Source organism: Apostichopus japonicus, chromosome 14 (assembly GCF_037975245.1).
Source record: "Apostichopus japonicus isolate 1M-3 chromosome 14, ASM3797524v1, whole genome shotgun sequence".
In the NCBI taxonomy this organism is placed as follows: Eukaryota; Metazoa; Echinodermata; class Holothuroidea; order Aspidochirotida; family Stichopodidae; genus Apostichopus; species Apostichopus japonicus.
In genome coordinates this window covers 783821-800310 of record NC_092574.1, presented here as the reverse complement: position 1 = coordinate 800310, position 16490 = coordinate 783821, and the positions used below count along the sequence as shown (strand labels likewise).

General features: G+C 38.3%; 1 pseudogene; it reads right to left on the bottom strand.

Moving 5' to 3' along the window:
* Positions 1-13959, bottom strand: part of LOC139980037 (uncharacterized) — a 35629-nt pseudogene extending 21670 nt beyond the window's left edge.
* Positions 13960-16490: the final 2531 nt, after the last annotated feature.

Genomic DNA, 16490 nt, shown 5'->3' with positions numbered 1-16490 from the left:
ACATGGCTAGTGTAGTATAGTTTGTGTGCGGTGTACAGCAGAACTAAGTCTGCAGGTGTGGTGATTGGAAATACTATTCAATCACGGGGGATTAAATCATCGTGAAATGAATTCCCAAACAACCAACAAAAACGATTTATATTCGGAAAAAAATAAACATTTGAACACCCGGAGGGATGTAGAAATTGGTATATAATCTTCTCAATGAACTAACCAATTTCTTCCTCTTTCATTCATCCTCGCCTAATACTAGCTCAAATTCTTCCAAGGCCTCTTCACTATCAATCCTGGTCTTCAACACGGTATCCAAGGATTCCATGTCCAGGTCCTCCTCCCCAACATTACTGAGGAACTTTGCCGCCACCGTCTCCAAAGCTGTTAGCCAAGATGTAACTAGTGAAATAAGAAAACACACAACAAATCATAATAAACAAACATTTATTTATGATGCCCATATGTCTTCGTTAGACAGTCAGCTCGGGCTATAAAAACCCTAGTATTACCTCAATTCGGTGAAAAACTTGGGAAACCTGAACTTTCAGTGGGTAAAAACATTAAGAACACTGAGGTCCGAAAGGGGAAATAATGACTACTTTTTGGGACCAGTCTAGTGGTGTGTACTTCGAATCTCATCGTAGAGCTAGAGAAAGATGATTGACAGTTGTCTGGGGCAGTGCGTGGTCGAGCATCCTAGTTATGATGCAACGTTGTTGTAATTCGAGATGTATCTGGTCTGGTGCCAGATTGCATTTAAAGTATGGAAGGTGAGGTATACTTTGAAGTAAATATATATCTCTCTATATCATAATGAAACATGGCATGTCACAACAAAATAAAGTAGTGATACATTAAAAGTTGGGATCTTGTGATGGACAGATTCAAACAAATATTACATCTTTTAGCAAACTATCACTATAATTACCTTGCTTTAAGCTGGATGACAGCTGCTGGAGCATTGCCATAATGTCCTCACCATCAGTAGGCCCACCTATACATTAATTGAAAAGAAAACCGAAATAGGAATTTTACTGACAATAACCACATAATTGAGCTAATTTTGCTCTTGATATAATTACTGTTACATGATTTAGCTGAATATAAGATATAGATAGATTAGGGCTGTCAGTTTCCGTTTAATTTGCTAAACGTTTAAACGGTCGGAATAAACGTTCGTTTACTGTTTAAACGGTTTTAGCTATGTTTTTGAATTTTGCTGTTCCCACGAAATTTGGTAAATTTCGCGGTCTCCACTAAAATGATGGTATTTCATCTCCATCAAGTGAATTTCAGCTCTATTTTTCATTAAAATTGCTTTCTTTGGCTTTCTTGAAAACTCCGATAGTATATTAAATTTCTAAGTCGATATTTGAAGAAATTCGCCAAATGTTCCATAGTAGCCTAGATATATTATGGCAACACCCCGGTTTGCACACTTAGTGATAGACTAACTATTACAATAAAAATATTACAAAGCCTAATAATATCGTTAGGAAATTAGGTATTGTAATTAATTAATGCAGCCCCCAGCTTATCATACGGCGAGCTAGCCTTCTGTTTTAGCCGAAGGCTACCGTTATGAATAACGCAATTGTCACCGGTAAGGCCTATAGACCCACAGTCGTAATGCTGTATGCTCCTGAAAACATCACTAATTATATCATGTTCAATATTCTCTAAAAAAGGCCATCGCCCATTAAATTGAACAAAAACAATTTTCTTAGAGATTGATCTTTTCGATTATAGCAATATTTATCAGTTATTTCAGGCAATATTATTAATATAAGCCAACAAACATTTAATGTTCCACCTAAAATTGTAGTGGCTGCATGTCATTGTATTCCCTAGTAGATTTTACACGATGCCACGAGGATCGTAAAACAAAGAATAGCTTTCGAGAGCAGCACACAGTAAGCCAATTAGTGGCTATTGTTTTCATGATTGTGAATTGTTATTGCCACGTTTCAAGTCTAATCGACATATCTTGGTTTGCGTTCTTTAGGATTCAAAAGAATAATATTCCACGTGATCATTGCCTCTTTTGATATATTTGATATGGGCGAATGTCTTGTTTGCCATGTCCTAGTCAGGACATGGTAAAATTCAGTTTGGTTATTGCAGCTAGGAACCTGGTGTAGGACTCAGTCCTGTGATATATTTATTGCCTATTGTAAATTTACAGGTAGACTATAGGTTAGGCTACATGTGTCTTGAGGTAGAGGAGTTGTGAAGTAAATTTAGGTAACACAGTCATAACTTACTTTCAAGCATTGCATTTCGGCTTTGTGTTTGGCTTGGTGTTTGTGTTGGCTTGGTGTTTGGCTTGGTGTTCGGCTTAGTGTTTGGCTTGGTGTTTGGCTTGGTGTTCGTGTTTGGCTTGGTGTTCGGCTTGGTGTTTGGCTTGGTGATGCACGGCCTGCAGGATTAGGTTGCATTCTCTGTGGGGTCATACCTGAAACAACAACAATTTTACAATAGTTTGAAATGAATAATAATTATTTCAAACTTTTGTTCAAAATCAATTCACACATATATTAGCCTACAACATAATGTAGGATTGATAAGGTTGCACTCTCTGTGGGGTCATACCTGAAACTACAACAATTCTTGCTATATTCTGAAATGAATAGTATTTATTTTGAAGATATTGTTAGAAATCAATACATGAGGCTACAGGCTTCAACATATACTTTCAGACTATGGAAAAGGGGAATGCCTAATAAGCATTAAGGTCTAGTACACTACTGAAATGTTAAATAAAGCAAGTGGAGTTGAATGCATGGTCTTCACTGATTACACTCGGTTTCAACATTTTACATGGTAACATCCCACACGTCACACCATTAATTTTACTTTTACCAACGTTTTGAGGTGGGACAATCCTCACACTTTGAGGGGGTAGGGGTAGAGCCGACTCCACAGGAGAGGGTGATGGTAGGGCCAACTCCACAGGTGAAATTGCATCCACTGAAAACAAAGTATAGCATACCTTTCTTTAAAACAACTAGCTAGATTAATAATTAAGAGAGATGAAATCGAATTCAAGGAATGAATTGCAGTTGGTCTACTATGTTTGGTGAATTTGGCTACATAACGGGTACCGACGGCACCGATGGCCATCGTGCCCTTGACGATGTGCCTCATTAAAAATCCTTCAAAGTTAACAAAAACCTCTCCATTTGGCCGTGCCCTTTACTCATGCTATTTCGAGCCCTACAGGTGTGTATGTGTACTTCTTAGAATGGGAGGGTGAAGTAGATAGATAGACAGTTCAATGCTCAGTGTTCTCCACAGGTTTTTTTTTGGGGGGGGGGGCAGCCCGCCCTCCTCACCATTAAAGCCACCCTTCACATTTACCGCCCCCCCTTAAATATTTACCGCCCCCCTTAGATGACCCCGAAAAAGAAAATTCTGCTTGTTATACTGCACTGTGACTGCCTCAGGTGACTGTGAACATGCATGAACATATACACTCATAGACACATCAACCAATTAATGTTGAGAAAGGTACAGGAAAAATTAGATATACTAATATTACATTTCCTTTTTATATGTGTGTATTGGTCGGAAATCATTTTTTTTTGGATGGGGGTTTGGGCAGGATTGTAACAGCCGACGCTACCGCCACCTTACACGTGGAGAACACTGATGCTACTTAATACCAAGTCTATATTTCAACATCACAGCTCGTATGGTTGGAAAAAGGTTTTATATTCATTAATTCATAAATTATGCTAGGCTGTAACCGAAGCAATTAGCATACTTCAATGTATTAATCAGTTCAAAACCCCTGGGTCCGATACATACTGCACACCATGTTTCATCATCAGAACATATACTGTAGCCTACAGTTTGGGAGATGATTCGTTAGCTTTTAATTTGTTAGTAACTAATTATGCTAATTTTGATTGCCTTTCTAACAGCTACAGTACCGCCCATAAGTAACTTGGTAAACCGCGCTCTTTTATTGCGCTCTGTGCGTTTAAACCTCGCTCTATCTTTTGTTAAAACCAGCAATAAAATGCAGTTAATTGCGGGGAACTGTTTATCAGACGCAGATTTTGTCGGAAGGCTTCCATACTTCTATTCATGCCCGCTAGAAGTGTGAAGTTCATTGTTACTGTCAGACGGTCAATGGCTGTAATCCTACTTAATTCCCTCCAATCCGGTAACAAAAGAATATCGATCGTCGCCAGTAGAAGGAAGACCGAAAGTTTATACTCGCTCAAGAGAAGGGATAGTGTTAAGCAGGAATCTTGCACTGTTTAAATTCAGTGTGCGCAAATCAGTTGGATTGATGAGTTAAACGTTAGCATAAAAACTTCCCGCGAACAATAAAAATTGCTGGTTAATATTCAAACAGTTCTCAAAGTCCGATCGGGAAAAACAATATTCCCGAAAGTTCTTACATTCGCGAAAGTTTATACTCAATGCACTAATTCACTTGACTGTATACAGAGAGGGGGAAAAAATGAAAATCAGAAGAGAAATTACCAATTGTGTACGAAAATTAAGGTGGTACTGGTAGGCCAACACCTTTCAAATTTTACAAAAGATCGACCAAAACAATTTCGACAAATTCACGCGAAACTGGCATATCTTGCTAAATGCAACTAATGTCATGTAAACAAGGCTCTAGTACACCCATTAAGGAATATAAGACCACATCTTGTGTAAATCGGGGAGAAAAGAAAGTCTTTTCTAGAATTTCCAAAAATACGGAAAATTAATATCGTAACATAGTTAAGTGTATAGCAAATAGCCTAACCATCTCGGTAGTTATGGATCTCACGTAACTTCTAAAACACATCTAATTGTATTTTGTGGAGTTGACGTTTTTACAAAAACATGGAAACAATATAAAGCATTTAGTCAATCATGCCAAGTGGCCTAAAAAATGTGATCACAAGGGTTACTTTCATAAAGATGGCCATAGCTAGGGGCCTTAATCGTGCTATGCGTGTATGGTAAAGACTGTGCCTCGTGTTTCATGGGGGAATAGCTTGTTTTGTTCATGCGGAAGAGTCTGTTGGATTGAAATGTGTGTTTTACTTGCCTATATGTAACGGGGATATTTTACCTATCTTCTTGAACGTTTAAGACAATATTTCTCATAACTTTACCGATCTTTTCTTATCTGACTGACTTAATTAATTCTAGAGTGGAGCCAAACATTTTACTCCATGTACAACGTTTTTTGGAAACGTGCCAAAAATGTTATCAAACAGGTGTTAAACAGGGGATGAGCTCACAGTTGTTTGGCAAGGAACCTGGGAAAACTTGCAGCACATGTACAGAGTATTTGGGTAGGGTTAAACAACTGTAGTATAGTGCATGCTATTCATTGTTATGCAGTCTAGAAACGGGGCTTTGCCGAATGTTGTTTGTTTCATAATATCAGAAATTTTGTAAGTTAAACTTTTTAAAGATTGTTAGACAGACTAAATTTTTTTTCATTTATAACATAATACAGCTACTCTAACTAGTCATTTTGAAATTTCCATCAGTTTCCTTCTTGCTTTTGATTACTTCTGGTAACCAAAACATATCGGGAAATAAAATAAACATGTATAAAAAAGGTCTTGCCATTCAACACGAAACTTTTCTTGTTTAAATCTTTCTTTCAGTCAAAGTAGTGAACTTCGTACTAGTACACTGGCCTAATGTGCCTAAATGCCACACAAACACTAGGCCTAATGTTACTACAAAAAAATGGTCTGTTAGTGTCATGGCGAAAGGATAAGGCACAAAGTTTCCTTCTTGCTTTTTATTACTTCTGTCTTCTGGTAACCAGAACATATCGGGGAATAAAATAAACACGTTTAAAAAGGTTTTGCCCTTCAACACGAAAATATTTTTGTTTAAAACTTTCTTTCAGTCAAAGTTCGTAAACTTCGTAATCGTAGGCCTACTCTGGGTATTAACAATTGTGCTGCATATAACGTGTGCTGATTGTTACAAGCGATCGGTTTACACTACCTCCACGCTATGAATAGCGTTGTATCGATCGGTTCACTCCCATTCTTTCGGTGGTGAATAGCAAGCATGGGTGTTTCGCGTTCCTTTATTTGGAACGCGGGAAAGTAGCGTTCCTTTATTTGGAGCGCGGTTAATTACAGTTAAGCCGCATTTTGCGCTGAATCGCGCTTATCTTTTCCAAGTCACTTATGGGCGGTACTGTAAGGTCGTAAAGAGATCATCCTCAGACTCCACTGTCGAGGTCTCCTCTGCCCTCTTAGCAATTCGACATGCAAACTCATAATCTTTGTATTCTGTCAAGAAAAAAAGACATAATTAACAGTAGTACAGTAGCCTACACTGTGCATCTACAGGCATCTAAGTAGCTTACGGTACATATTCAGTTCATCAAGGTTTTCATGTCCCAAAAGCATTTATTTGTCTGGACATTTTATTAAAAAGCCACAACAATTTGATATACCAGTTATGAAACACGTACTGATTGCAGACCTATCGGGAATCAGACCAAGGGCGCCAGCATAAGAGACGAGTGCTCTAATCATTAAGCTATGATGGGCATGCTTGGGGTCATATTAATATTTGACGTTGTCAATTTTCTGTATCATTCATAAATGACGGTTTATATTTTCTGCAGAACTTTTCCAACCCATGTTCGAATGCCATTCGAAACATGGCTAAAGATTACTTAGGATAATTGTAATTTTTTAGCATCTAGATTCAATGTGTATTGCATTGTTCGCATGTGGCCTACAGCAGAGTATGGTAATTTTCAAAACAGTGGGAAGTTGACTAGAGTATGACATCAATTTATGTTTAAGTAAGGCCTATTTAAGGAATGGCCCCAATTTTTTGTCATTGATTGCACACTAATTCATGGAAGCCTTCATATTCATCCCATAATCATATAACCTACCTGGTTTGCCAACTAATTTGACAGGATAAGCATCCCACAGGTCTTTGTCAGGAATTTCTTGTTTGAGGATTTTCCTTTTCAGGTCCTTACCAGATGGCCAGTAACACACAAGCTATAATAAAGAACAAATACAAACAATTAAATCAACTAATTTTTGTATGATAGCTAATGTGGAAGTGTGGCACACCTGGCTGCAAAGTGAGTGAGCTGGTTGTTGAGTTTATAGAGGTCTTGGAATTCAATTCTCCACTAGAATGCAAGAGTCCTTTTCCAAAGTGGCTATATTGTAGAACTACACTGGGCTAGTTCTTGGACCTAAGGGAGTGCATTAGCTCAGTAGTAAGAAGTCGAACTTGAGATCTGAAAGTCCTGGTTGATTCGCGACTTGGGAACTGTGATGTGTTGTTAAGCAAAACACTTACCAATTGTTTCAGTTCACTTAGCTGTGAAATGAGTTAACCAGTGTAACAGGGGCCTTAACCTGCGATAGACTGGCGTTCTGTTCAGGGGAGTCACTGACTCTCATCTGCTAATTACGCTATGAAAACCAGAGATACGCACCGGCCCAGCTATTAGCCTACTGTAAATTGGCTAGGATGGATTTGGTGTTTGAAGTTTTTTGCACTTGGCCTCTCTGCTGCCATGTTGCCATGTAGTGCAGTTCTGCTAGCTACAGTACCTTACTTCAACTAGCTCCTCCAGACCTATGAGAGTGGTCAAAGTCTGTGGTTCTCTCATATATCTGTTGTTTGGGGTCGTAAAATGGAGGTCCATGGAGCAGGATTTGTCCTAAAAGCCCCCCTCATTGTCAATGGAGCACTATATTTGATAAGACAACCTGGGAAGTTTGCTGGTGCTGCATCCAATATGACAGATCCAGGATCAATTCATATAAATTAATGAGGAAAGTGTCATTCCTGATTAAAGTGAGCTTAACTTAACTAGTCTGCCAGTAAGTATTCTCATGGATGTAAGTGCAGCCCCCCAAAAAATACGGAAACTATTCGGAGACCCCGGTTGAATGCCGTCCTAACACATCCTACTCCTAGCTCTGACTACTTACACTCTATTGTTATGTTAGGCTAGCTCAAAAGTATTAGCGCTAACACATCCTACTCCCAGTTCTGACTACTTACACACTATCATTATGTTAGGCTAGCTCAAAGTTACGAATACGTCACAGCGAACTCAGAAATAAAAAAAACAGTCTCACATTCGAATGCGATCACGAATATCAACTATCATATGCGTTTCCCGTAGAATTCCGCAGCTCAAAAATATCACAAGCGTTAATTCCGAAACTTATGTCGAGCACCAGCAGTTAAGAAGATGTGAATTAGGCAAGGTTTTTCAACGACAGAAATGTGTATGGCGATTTGAAGTTCGCACGTACGCAACGATGTTCACATGGCACAATGTTGTACATTGCAATGCGATGCGTAACAGGAAATGGTATTATGGTTGATCGATGAGTGAAAATTGAAGTTAGCTTTCTGCAACGGGCCAGGCATTTTTGCCGCGTTGTATCTTTGATATTCGTACAATTTTGTGGAAACTTTAATGGAATTTAAAACTAGAGCACCAATGGTGCAGAAGCTCATACCTTTTCGAGCTGAAAAATGTAGGGCCCACAAAACCAATTTTGGGCCCATGAGGGATACCCCCCCCCCTCCGTTAGCAGAATCCTGGCCACACCACTGGCTATAATTCCTATTTTCCCCCTTTAAATCCTATTTTACCCACTCTCTCAAACAATACCATGCACTGACCTACCCTATTAAACTTTCTCCCCTCTACCTTAGCAGACATAACTTCACAAGCACTCCCTACAAGACATAACTTCACAAGCTGCCTACATACCTCAGGCTCAAAGACTTCTAAGAATCCGCAAGTGCTGATTGGCTATAGGGCTCTCATGCTTACAGTTCAACAGTTAATAACAACTCCCAGTCCTGCTTTAATTCCACTAACAGCCTCTGCAGAGCTTAACCACAAATGTAAACAAACACTGCAGAAACTGGGAGACAAATTAAAGGAGCTTTGGCAAAAAGTGAAGGCTCAGATTTTTTTAAACAATGGGGATTAATTGTAATAAATTAACTTTGGACCAAATTTTTTTAGGCATCACCTTATTCATACACAATCCAACAATCATCAGTTCAACTTTGAATATGATCCATCAAAATCTTGAGGAGATTGAGATATTTGAAAATATTACAAAGAATGACCCCCGATGACCCCCTAAATGACATTTGACCTCAAGTTTCCGAACACCCCTCGTAACTCTCATCCCGAGGAACATTGTGACCAAGTTTCATTATAATTGGCCATACACTGTACGAACAGGAGCAATTTGAAAATATAGGGCCGCGGCCCGGGCCACAAAAGACCCCTAGTTGATCTTTGATCTCAAATTCATGAACACCCTGAAGGTAAAACTACCATAGTACTATCGTGACAAACCCTCAACATTGTACCATGGAATCTGTAGGAGAAGAAGCATTTTGCGTATTTCCACAAAATGGCCCATTACGGCCCACAGGTGACCTTTCACCCCAAATTTTGGACCATCTCTGATGGCCCTATACCCAATGGTCCTTGTGTCCAAGTTTCATGAAATTCCATCAAACACTGTGCGAGTGGGAGCGGTTTTACCAATTGTTGACGGATAGAGTGATAGACGCCGCACTGTAACAATAGCTCACACCAGCATGCTGGTATGAGCTAAAAATACAGATTTCCGTAAAAATACGGAAGACTTACATTGAACACTGTATTTTTCTTACACACTTGTAATTATTCACAATTGTAAACTATATCAATACAACGTACCTTATTGGTGCTCTTCTCAATCCAAGAGCTTGGCACGCACTCTACGATGTTATCTTTAAGAAAGATGACTACGGAGTACTGGATGCCATTGTTCTGAAAAGAAACAGTACATAATACAGGATGAAATAATTGAGAATTCATGGACTGAAATGAATACTTGATACTAACAGTTTGTGGCACGTGGTGGCTACAAATTCGCCCAACCAAGTCTCAACATTAGGAATAATTACTTTATGTACAGTACTGCAAATCACTTGTTTATAAAGTAACAGTATCGTGGATAGCCTACATGCAGTCTATTTCTGTTTGCAATTCAAAGTGCGAACAATTTCTTTAGTGGTGGTCAGCAGGAGAATTTTCTATTGTTCAAATTTGAAAACAGAATTTACATTAAAAATGTATTATGAGAGGAGGACCCCTTGTGATACTTTGCATAACCATAAGGATATAGGCCCTATTGTTTTGGTAACGAAGAATAATAATGAAAAATCATAATAAAACCCAGTACTTAAAATATACACTGTATTGCCTTATCACAGCCAAAATCGAATAATTTTACAAATGACAAGGAATAAAGGTAAACGATGAAAAAGTACTGTAGGTGAATCAGAAACACTAAACACTGAAAATGCTATGCAATGGCACACAGTTAAAAGTCAACCTTAAAAAAATAAGCCTTTTCAATGTTTTTGAAATACATTGATGTAGGAACTGTCATAAATAGCACTGTTCCCAGAGGGGTTTATTTGGGTTCAGGTTTATAACTTTCCTAACAAACTTTACTTTTCTTTAAATCATGGAACTTCTCTTACAAAATGTCATATACTCATTATACTGTACATGTACAGCCACCCAAGGACATTTTAATATAGGGACACTGGATATTTTTATCATCACTTTGGAATCAAACCAGAAATTGCTTTGGATTCAAACCTCTTACAAATGGCCCATGTAAATAATATCAAATTTCCTACCCTTGTATGGTATTGTTGCTACTCAGCTAATTAGGACTTGGGTAATTAAAATGACAGAACTTAGTTATTTACCTAATGTTGGTGGAGTAGAGGCATGAAAGTGACATGATGGTCATTTTCAATCAGGAAGCATCTGGCCCTGAGATCACTGTAATGCAGGATCAACATTTCATAGCTATGATTGGGCATTTTGCAAAATCCCAACAAACGAGAATCGCATGGATGGTCATGAATTGGTTGCGCTGCTTTGTATACTCTGCACAAATAAGTGTGATGGGTGTATCTCTCAACTCGGACCACCGAACAGTATTTGTTGCATTTTGTGACATAGGCATTGTTAGGCCTTCTACAATAAATAGTTAAAGATTCAGAGTTTACTACACGTACTCTATCGGTTTCCTCGTAGATTCTCTTTACAAGTTGAGCTGCAGGATTTTTCCCGGATCTAACCTTTTTCTTCAATTCGTTCATGTAATTCTCAAATCTCCACGCAGAACAGTTGTCGAGGCAGCCAAATTTAATAACGTCATCGGCAATGTGGAGGAGGCCATGTACGTTGTAAACAGCAAATTCCTGACCATAAAGTTCACATGCCCACTTAATGAAGTATTTCAACAATTGGTGAGCATAGTTAACATGTTCAGCTGCCAGCTTGGTAGACACCAGGATACAGATTGCAGTGCTCAATACCAAGAAAAGATTATAGTGATCACAAGCTAGGATATTCTTCAAAACAAACCGCCCAGTATACAATAAAAATTGTCTAAATTCGGTGGCTTTCCAACGATCAACTTCATCTAGGCCCCTTGGTTTTCTAGCAAAATCATTAGGCACATTACCCTGCATATTGACCAACCGAGCACTAATTTGTGTAATTTGTATAGCTGATAGTCTCCCTTCCCGCCATGGGCCTCTCATCCATATCAGCAGCAATTTTCTCACCACACCCAAACATACCAAATGCATGTACGTCTAGTGGAAAGTCTGATATCATGTCTAGTTCCAACAATTCAATAAAAAGGGCGAAACTCCAAGGTGGTGTTCTTCCTGCTGATGAGATCGAAATGTTTCATTAGTCCGCAAGATCAAATTGTCAATCAAGGGATATATGACCCTCCCAACATATACCCATTTTTGAGTACATCAATCACACCCAAAATACCCAGAATACTGTTTCACACATTTTACCATTGCCCTTGCTGGTGCATCACAAACCACACATTGCAGTGCTACCTGGAAATGCTTCCCCTGGTATGTAATTCCCTCTTTTAAGGCGTGGTTGATCTCTGCTATGGAATCTGCCAAGAAATCCAAATTAGATGGCTTGGATTGCCCTATCCCCACACTAATAGGGAATACATTAACCGGATTTAAGTTTACAATACTACACAAAACTGGCCAGCCACTGCGTTTGCTGCTTTTGAACAATGGAAATCCATCGATATTAATATGCAACTTGAGTTGGTCAATCTGATCAAAGACTGCAACCGAATAACCCATTAGCGTTTTAGTAACCATTTCGTGCAAACCGAAGTTGAAATATTGCATGTTTGAAATAGACCGAATAATAACTTCTCACAGTGTCTTCAACAAAGTGCGAGAAGAAAGTGGAACTTCTGGATGGCCATTCTCGTTCAATATCTTAAGTATACCATCAACTGTAGTACCTTTAACATTACACGAGGTTGCCCACACACGCACTTTATCAACAAAAGACTCTTTGGTATCAGATTCACTACATGATGGTGTATCAGAATATGGTTCACTATGACTATCCGACTCAATATTGAGATTGACATGATCAGGGACCACTTCTTCATGTAGGCTTACTGGTACGTCATCATTGTTATTTACTACTTCTAGAGGTGTGTGTTGAGATGATGAGCAGGCCACATCATTGTAGTGATTATTAAGGTCTGAAGCTTCATTGAGAACGTGACAGATGTCATCATCTTGGGTAGGCCCATTGCCATAGCTTAGTTCACTAGAATCAGTGCTGTCATCATTTTGCATCCTTTTCATACTCATCCATAGTTTACTGTAATTCCTACGGTTTTCTCTCTTGCGCTTTGTGCTCATGATGTGAATGTAGCTGGGCCAACCGTACATTCAAAAAAATTTTTTAAGGTTAAGAATCTTTGCACCAATTAGCAGAGCTGTCCTAATTTGTAATTTACTCAGCTGGGAATTGAACGCTATATAGGCTTGAAAACGATATTCTGAAATGGATAGAGAATGATATAGTGTAACAATATTGCCATTGGATACAAACAAATGGTTCCAAATTTTGCTTTGTCTCATCATTTTCACTTTTAAAACCTTCTCAAAGGGCAATTCCATGGCAATTTTGTAACAGTGTGACAGTTGGAGAGGGAATAATGCCCCTTACCAACATTTGGTGAATGCATTTATTGGGTATATATGCATTCACCAAGATTTAGGTAAGCCCTCCATAGAGTCTAGAGAAAATATATTTTTGAATGCATTCGTTCACATGAATGCATTCGCTCAGCCCTCTAATCTATAGAGACAAAATTCTAAATTGGCTAAGCCTTTCAATGGAAAGAATTTAAGCATTTAAATGCTAAAATTAGCATATTAATGAATGCATCCATTGTGGAAGTTAAAATTTCGTCAGTACCTATATAGGCCTCAACCCACACAGCTATCGTTACGTAACTGCTTCGTTAAGTAGTCCATTCTACAAAGTGCCAAGAATGCCAAGCAGAAAAATGATTTCTTATATATATGCAACCAAATATTAGTTTGTAGCCTTACATCTTGTCAGTATACTATATAGATTTTGCATGATCTGTTTAGGCATGAATGCATTAGGCTAGTCATTATTTAACCTCCATTGTCCAGGTATCTAAAAGAAAAACACAGATTATGTGGCTCAGAACAGGGCTCGAAATAACCAGAGGCACCGGAGGCCATGGCCTCTGTGCCCTTCTGTTTGGCCTTGGTGCCCTTGAAAACTAAAATTGCCATTGTACTTCAGAGGTGGATGGCCTTGGTGCCCTGGTTCAAATATGAAATGGCCTCAGGCTCAGTGCCCTTCAATTTATTGAACATTCATTTCAAGCCCAGTCAGTATAATCATTTAACATGATGATATTGCTAATAACATGTCCCTATGGATTCAACTAGTGTTTATCAGAGTTGTAGTACCCGTACTCTTACTCTAGTACCAATTTCAGTACTCGTACCCATACCCATGCTCTGGAACCGATACCGTACCCATACTCATGAGTCGGTACTGGTACCCATACTCACAGTTCCTTTACAGTATAGGCCGGTACCCATACCCATACCCGTACTCATGAGCCTGTACCCATGGGTCCAGCACTTGTAGTGCTTTGTTAAATATGTATGGAATACACATAAATATACTCAGTGACAGATCGATATATTTTTGTTTGTACATGTAAACCTGGGGACACTATGGTATATACACAGTTGGATGACTTTTTCAGGTTAATTTCGAAACTTGCCATTGGGAGAATATTGGGCAACCTGGAACCAGGGTTGCTGATTTTTTTTTTTTAAACCAGATTTTTTTTTTATTTAAATCAGATTTTTTTAAATTTTGCAATCATCAAAAGTTCAATTTCCTCTCAAATGTTACCTAAATCTTCCAAAAACACCTATACCCACCCATATTACATACGAGCAGTCAGCCCAATGCTTTAATTTGATTTCCAGCCAATCAACCGAAGTCATGCTGTCTTGTATATATTATTTCACAATTAGGCCCTATATCCCCCACTAGGGGGCCAATGATACCAATTTCCCTTTGTTGAACACAGACACTTGTTTGTACCCAATGAGCTACTTCACAACCATAGTTTATGCAATCTACTGTCTATACACAGGAAGTTAATTTATTCATGATACTCCACCCCAGTAAGGTTTGATTGGGGGATTATAGGGAATTGTATTCTATTTGGTAGTTGACACTTCACTCTGAATAGGGAGTACCACAGAAGAAGTGTGCATGGGCTCATACTAGGCTATATATCTTTAAGTGCACCCAATTCAGTATTATCCAATCTCACACACTTCATTGAGTCTCTATCAAACAGGTCAACTAGAGGGGATTGTTGCAGGCAATTTCTAGAATTGTTCAATTTGTTTTAGTACGATGGGACACATGCCATACCAGTGAGACAGGATTTTTCTCACTGAAAATACCCCCCACCCCCGAGGGGGAATAAAACAGGTTTAATACAAGTTCATTTGTTTGATAAAACTTTGAATAAAGTTCCACTAAAGCAAGAGACTCGGTTCTTTCCTTTCTACAATCAAGAATATTTGCTTTGGTATTAATACGAGTTTCATTATTGCAGTTAAATCAGTGCCATGGGCTATATATTACATACATGGGACAGATATTACTGGGATTTACTGAAGTTGCTTTGATACTTGATTGAGACTCTACTTTAATACGAATTGTTTGATTTCAGAGATTAAGCTGACCACAATTCAACTTTTCCTGCCAAGAATTAGAAAATTGATATCTTCCTTGGCTGGATATATGCTACTGAATACAAATGGTGAAAGTTGCATCTTATACTGTATACTCTTTTACAATGGATTACAAGAGGATAGGACAGGATGTTACTCTGTCTACATAAACAGTGGTTAAGCTGCTGCGAAGCTGACCACACATCCTGCTGAAGATTACATAATAATAGGTGCACAAACAAGTGTAGGGTTTTGGTTGTAGAAAGTTACTCTAGAGGTTACAGTGTGGATGATCTCCGGGAACTACTGTAATAAGTTGGAGGTTTCTGAGAGGTGTGATGTAAGAACTTCCTGTCTGTGCTACTAGCTAAGATATTGTAAATATGTTCCTAGGGTAAGGGGAAGGTGAGATAACAGTAAAATGCTCTCTGTTACAATTGTTAAAGGAAACTCAGTTAGATGATGCTCCTGTTTGGAAACAATTATATCGATGTCAAAGCAGGTATGTCTTGAGAAAATTTGTACCTTTGAACCAAGAAAATTATGTTCAAACTCATTCAATTTATCTGCAAATGTTCTGGTTAAAAATAAAAGGGCTGGGACCATTTAAAAAAAAAAAAAAAAAATTAGCTTCTTCTATACTGTATTATTCAATAGGAAATTAGTGTTACATGTCACTGGAACATTTTAAGCTACGCCTGACATGGACCAATTTCTTGACAAATCTTGTACCGATGCCCCAAAAAAGTTATAAACAAACTCAAACAAGTCATCTACACATGAATGTTCTGATTGCAAATAAAGGGTCCGAACCATTTTCAGAAAGGTAAAAAACAGAAAACTGACAAAGAAATATGCACATTATTAAATCAAGCCCTAACTTTTGGCGGCCATTTAAGTCAGCTGTCTGAACTTCGCAACAATGGACGTTGTTGGCTGGATGTATTAAATAATGCGTGCACCTGTTTCCAACAACATGTTAAGTACTGTACCTCTAACCAATAACACTAAAACCAACTTTTTTGTTTATTTTCTGTACTAATAATCAAATCAAACAGTTAAAAAAGGATTAAAAATAGTGTGAAATATATCTAAACCCTAACCTGTAACATAATCACCCACATTTTCTTTGCAAGGTTTAACCAAAAACAGGTAGCCTATGCCTGGCCTACACATTATTAAATATAAACAAGCCCCAATCTCTTTGGTTTTCCTGTACAAAAAGTAGCCCTAGCCTAGGCCTATATACATTTTCCTAAAATGTTGAAACTTTCACAATTAATGTCTGCTAAGCTGATCTATAAAAGGGTGAACTTTGTTTCATACAG